This window comes from Arachis duranensis, chromosome 4 (assembly GCF_000817695.3).
Source record: "Arachis duranensis cultivar V14167 chromosome 4, aradu.V14167.gnm2.J7QH, whole genome shotgun sequence".
In the NCBI taxonomy this organism is placed as follows: domain Eukaryota; kingdom Viridiplantae; phylum Streptophyta; class Magnoliopsida; order Fabales; family Fabaceae; genus Arachis; species Arachis duranensis.
This window is the reverse complement of record NC_029775.3, coordinates 119,836,980-119,843,613: the sequence shown is the minus strand read 5'-3', so window position 1 is coordinate 119,843,613 and position 6,634 is coordinate 119,836,980.

The following is a 6,634-nucleotide window of genomic DNA, read 5'->3' as shown; positions in this document are numbered from 1 at the left end:
CTTTCACTGTCTTATTACACTATTGACATTACACGTATTAGTGAAATTTATCTTTTAATAAAATTAAAAGATAGAATAGTAATTTATAGACAAATGTAATTTAGTATAATTATTTTAAGAATATTATTTATTAATTTATTAAATAATTTTAAATAATTATTCTAATTTTAAGTGTTAGAATATAATTAGGAACAATTAGCATCAATTAGTATTATTTAGTATATCTGAATATTTATTATAGGAGATTACGTCTTTATTATTACGATTCTTTTAGTACTGTATCATTCTAGACAACTTGAATAGACAACTTGAGTAGACAACTTTAATACACTCAATAATACACAAATCCTTTTTTCAGTTTACTCTCTTGTTTCTAACATGGTATCAGAGCCATGATATCCTCCTTGAAGAGGATAGATTGTTTTCCTTGCGGTAAAATTACCGTAATTTTTGCATTTTTTTTTCTATTTCATTCTTCTTTTCTTTTGTCACTCCTTTGATACTTTTTCACCTCACCAACTAGCCTATTTTCTCTTCTCTGTCTTGTATTTTTCGAGTCGAATGATTAAACACCGTTGTCATCCGCTGTTTATCTATTCTAGTGAAGAAATCATATAGTTTTTGCTCTCTTTCGGCAGTGCGTTCTCTCGTGGTAGTTCCATCTGCTTTCTCTCGTGAAAGTTCCGTTTGCGTTCTTTCGTGGTAGTTCCGTCTGCGTTTTCTTGTGGCAGTTCGGTCTACGTTTCATCTGTGTTTCCTTGTGGCTTTTTCTAGCAGTTTCGTCTGCACTTCCTTCAAGCGGCAGTTCCGTCTGCACTTCCTTCCGACAAGCGGCAGTTCTGTCTGCGCTTCCTAGTTCCTTCAGACAGCGGCAGTTCCATCTGCGCTTCCTTCCGACAGCGACAGTTCTGTCTGCGCTTTCTTCCGGCAGTTCCGTCTGCATCCGTTCTATTAGTTTATGCATTTTTTTTTATTTTGTTGTATTAATTTTTAAATAAGTTTCAAACTCAAATTGTCACTTGAGTTTGAGGGGATGTTAGAATATAATTAGGATCAATTAGCATAATTAGTATTATTTAGTATATCTGAATATTTATTATAGGAGATTACGTCTTTATTATTACGATTCTCTTAATAACTATAAATACCCTTTATATTGTATCATTCTAGACAACTTGAATAGACAACTTGAGCAGACAATTTGAATACACTCAATAATACACAAATTCTTTCTCCAATTTACTCTCTTGTTTCTAACATTAAGAATATCCTTCAAGAATTTCTCACGAATATCTTCAGGTTCTATCAATCTTCTTCCAGTTTGGATTGGCTTTATGAAGTCTTCTGATATCCATAGTAGGATTAAGTCTCTCACCAGAATCTCTTCATCTTCAGGAAACACCCCAAGATATAGGAAGCATGGCTTCATTTTCTCAGACAGATTATCGTAGCTAAGCTTCAATATCTCCATCATCTTCTTACCTTCCTTGTCTTTAGTAAAAGACCAATAAGGGAGCAGGTTCTTGATTTCTTCCCATGCATCCTCTGATCTCTCCTTCTTCGCGACGATCCCGGCTGTGGTTTTGATAGCCAATGGTAAACCTTTGCAGCTTTCGAAAGCAATTGATCTTCCAATAAGCTCTAAAGGAGGAGGACACTCTTCTCTGCCAAACACCTTATTGCGAAACAGTTCCCAACTTTGATCTTCATCCAACAAGTTTAGTTGTTGGTGAGGCTCCTTTGACCTTGCATAATTCGCCATTTGATCATTACGAGTAGTTACTAGTATCATGCTGCCATTGTCGTTATCCGATAAAGGAGCCTTTAGCTTGTCCCATAAGTTTGCTTCCCAGAGATCGTCAAGCACTACCAAATACTTTTTCCCATTCAAACGGTTTCTCACCATATCTTTCAACTCCTCTTCACCTGCATTTTTATATACAGCTTCGGGTACCTTCAAACACTTGAGAAGGTTTTTGAAAACTTCCATTGACATGCACTCTTTGGAAACGGTTGCCCATGCGCGGCAAGGAAATAGCTCTCTGGCCCCATCGCTATTGTAGACCATTCTGGCAAGAGTAGTCTTGCCCAACCCACCCATGCCAACAATGGAAACAACATTCCTCCCGTTTGAATCTTCTTCCTTCAGTTGATTAATAACATCGATGAATTCTTTCACAAATCCCACTACCTTCTCCTTCACAATCTTTTCCTCCACCAATTCACCTTCACGTATGCAATGTTTCTCAAGCTTAAAACCATCCATCACAGCAGGACAATCCTCAAAGAGATTTCTGTTTTCTGTTGCTATGAGGATCCTACTACCACCACCAAACCAATCACTTATTCCCATTCCCACTATCAACTTCAAATGCTCTTCACTATCAACCCCTTCCAGAACCAGAAGCATCTTTTTATGCTTCAACTCATGCATGGTCTTCACATCCATATCAGAAAGAAGCTCCTTTTGGAAAATTTCCAAGCGATTGTCATCGGTGGTTTTCCTTAGAAGTTCACTAACATCAACAAGAAAACCTGCTGCTTGGAACTTATATTTGATCTTATAGTATAGCTCAAAAGCAAATGTTGTTATGTAACTTTTGCCTATTTTAGGATCTTCATAAATTCCCACCACACCAACAGTATCACAAGATTCAAGGTTCAAAAGTGATTCAACCACTCCAAATTGAGAATCAAATCTATTTAATTGTTGCCTGATCTCTAGAAGTTTTGCAGAGACTTGTCCAGCAATCTTGCCTACGACCGCTGTTTCATAACTACAAATCACAACGCACAATATTAATATCTTTGTGCGTAATTATTATTTTAGAAAATATTATGTCTACCAACTAATTAATAAAGAAAATAAACTTTATCATGATTCATTGTAAACTTAACTTGTCCTCCCAATCTTTATTAATTAAGATGATTAAAAATTATGAGTTCAATCAATTAGGTAATTCATTAAGTAACTCACTGATCTCCCTTCTCAACAATGTGTTCTCCACTTAACCCGCAAACGGTAGATAAAGCCAACTTCCACGCATTCGCCTTGTCTTTGCCTTGTCTCTCTTCATGCTTTCCCATGGCTTCCTTAGATTTGGTGCTAATCTGATATCTCACTTCTGCGGGCTTCACGTGATAAAAAACTGGAAAAACGGGACGTTTTGTTCCATTGTTGGAGTACTTGAGCATCTGCTCTAGTTCCAGGAGGCACCATGAGGAAGATACATAGTTTTCACTCATCACAACAATATGAGTCCTTGATATTTTAATGGCTTCCATCAGAGTAGGTTTAATTTCGTCACCTAGTTCCAGACCCGGATCATCCCTGAATACTTGCAGTTCTTTTACATCGGCCAGGCCATGATAGAGATAATCTGTGAATAAGAACCTTGTGTCCTCGCCTCTAAAGTTCAGAAAAACATCATACATGCCTCCTTCTGATGATAAGGATGACGTCGCCCACAACCACGGGGCCGGCGACGAGGAAGGCGCCGCCCCGGCCACTCCATCATCGGCCATGATGTGGTATACAACAATTCAAATCAAAGAAGCACTGAAGCAGTGTGGATATGAATAATGAAGTAAGGAGGTAAAGTATATGCTGCCAAGTTTCGTGGTCAATGATGAAATAGTTAGTGGATTAATTCATGAACTTGCTTGGTGACTTTGGAATATATTATGGAGAGTTTTTTGGTAACCAAGATAATGGTGTCTAAAGCTGGTCAAAGATTGATCCATAAATTAAAAGTTGACATATGAAATAGTTGAATATAATGAAAAATATTTTAAGAATATGCTTTTTGTGAATTACATTATTGTTCATACCCTGGCCCAATGCAGAGGCCCAGGTCCAACAAAAAGGCCTAACCTGAAGGATTAGAGCCTAGCTAAGTACCGACCTTCACATAAGAAGTCGGTATCAACCACGACTTGGTCTGAAGAAGTCGGATGTGAGATTGGCTGGCAGATAAACACTCATTCAAATGAGTAACCGCCCCTAAAATCTCTCTAACCGCTTCATAAAGCCATATCTTAACCTCCCCAAGATAATAGGGACGGTTAGCACCCTAAAGATACGGCACTACACCAACGGTGGTTATTGGCTCACCACTATAAATACACTGACACCCCCTCAGGTATCTCTAAGTCCAATACTCTCTAGACCTGCTCACACTCTTGCTAACTTAGGCATCGGAGTGTCTTTGCAGGTACCACCCCCTCATTCACTCGCGAGCACAAGTCGGACGGAGCCTCCCGAGTTGCAGATCCACCCGGAGTTCTCCTCCTTCACACACTTGGGCCGCCAAACGCCATCCATCGTATTAATCTCTGGTTACCTACCGTAACATTGGCGCCGTTGCCGGGGACCCGAGAGATCATCCATCGATGGCGGATAGATCCCACGAAGAAGGCCGTGTGGAAACAGATTCCGAACAAGAGAATCTAGACATGGGTAATGACAATGAAGACATGGCCCAACAGCAAGATAACGACCAACACAGAGAGGGTACCTCTGGAGTGAAGAATCCGAAGGTAAATTCCTCAGATGGACGTGAGTCCGAAAAGGGCGGACCTTCCCACATAACTGAATTGATGGGATTAGTCCATAGCCGCCTGGAACAATTGGAGCAAGAGCGGGAGAAATAGAAGGAAACTGAAAGATACCTTAAAGAGGAGATGGAACGGCGAAAAGAGTTAGAAAGAAAACTCATACAGCTAGAGTTCTCCCTCAAGAACTCCCGCGACGAACAAGAAGACCAACTCCCGGGCGGAGAGGATCCTTTCAGCGAGGACATAATGAGGGCAAAAGTTCCAAGGAACTTTAAAATCCCCGACATGGACCTCTATGACGGAACAACGGATCCTAAGCATCATTTGAGCAACTTTAAAAGTCGGATGTATCTAGCTGATGCCTCCGACGTTACGAGATGCAAGGCTTTTCCGACCACTTTATCAAAAGTAGCAATGAAGTGGTTTGATAGCCTCCCCCCGAGATCCATCACCAGCTTTGAAGACCTCTCAAGGAAGTTCTTGATGAGGTTCTCAATCCAAAAGGACAAGGTAAAACATGCACCGAGCCTCCTGGGAATAAAATAGGAGGTCGGAGAGTCTTTACGAGCCTATATGGAAAGGTTCAATAAAGCATGTTTGGAGATCCAAGACCTGCCCACAGAGGCAGTCATAATGGGGTTAGTCAATGGGCTTAGAGAAGGTCCCTTCTCTCAGTCCATATCTAAAAGACACCCCGTTTCTCTAAGTGATGTACAGGAAAGGGCCGAGAAGTACATCAACATGGAAGAGAATGCAAAATTAAGAGACCTGAGTTGGCGACCCGGACCCGCTTCCTCATCTAAGGAAAGGGAAAGGGAAGGCAAGAAGAAGGAAGAACTCGGTCTTGAAAGGCCCAGGAAATATCACTCTTATACTCCTCTAAAAACCTCTTTAGTGGATGTATACAGAGAGATTTGCCACACTGAAAGGCTGCCACCCCCTAGACCTATTAAAAATAAAAAAGGGGGAAGCTGCGGCGATTATTACGAGTACCATAAGATATATGGTCACTCCACTAACGACTGCTACGACCTTAAGAATGTGATAGAAAAGCTGGCTAGAGAAGGTCGGCTTGATAGATATCTCATAGAAAGGTCGGACGGTCACGGAAAGAGAAAGCGAGATGACATGGATAGAAGAGATCCACCTCCACAGACCCCAGAGAGACATATCCACATGATCTCAGGAGGGTTTGTGGGAGGGGGACTCACCAAATCTTCTTGCAAAAGGCATCTCAAGAGAGTCTATCAGGTCGGGGAGGAGACACCCGACCTCCCCACTATCTCATTCACAAAAGAAGATGGGCAAGGAGTAATTTCCGGGCACGATGACCCCGTGGTGATAACCATGATCCTAGCCAATGCCCATCTCCACAGAACCCTAGTAGACCAAGGAAGCTCGGCAGACATCCTTTTCAAGCCCGCCTTCGACAAGCTAGGGTTAGATGAAAAAGAGTTGAGAGCCCAAGCTAGGGTTAGATGCAAAAGAGTTGAGAGCCTACCCTGACACCCTATATGGGTTAGGGGATACGCCAATAAAACCACTGGGATTTTTACCCCTTCACACTACTTTTGGAAGAGGGGAAAAATCAAGGACTCTGAGCATAGACTTCATAGTCATCGACGAAGGGTCAGCCTACAATGCCTTAATCGGCAGGACTACCCTTAATCGTCTCGGAGCAGTGGTATCCACTCCCCACCTTTGCATGAAATTCCCAACTCCAGGAGGAATAGCAACGGTAAGGGGAGATCAAAAATTGGCAAGGAAGTGCTACAACGAAAGCCTAAATCTGAGAGGAAAGGGCAAAGAAGTCCACACCATAGAGCTAGGCGGCACAAGAACCAGAGAAGAGTTGCGACCCCAACCGGGAGGAAAAATCGAGGAGATACAAGTCGGGGAGGAGGAAGGAAAAAATACTTACATAGGAGCCAACCTAGGGGAAACCCTAAAACAAAGGTTGGGTGAACTCCTAAGAGCTAATTCCGACCTCTTCGCATGGAAGGCTTCCGACATGCCAGGGATTGATCCCGAGCTCATGTCCCACAAACTCTCGGTTTACCCAGGGTCCCGACCTGTA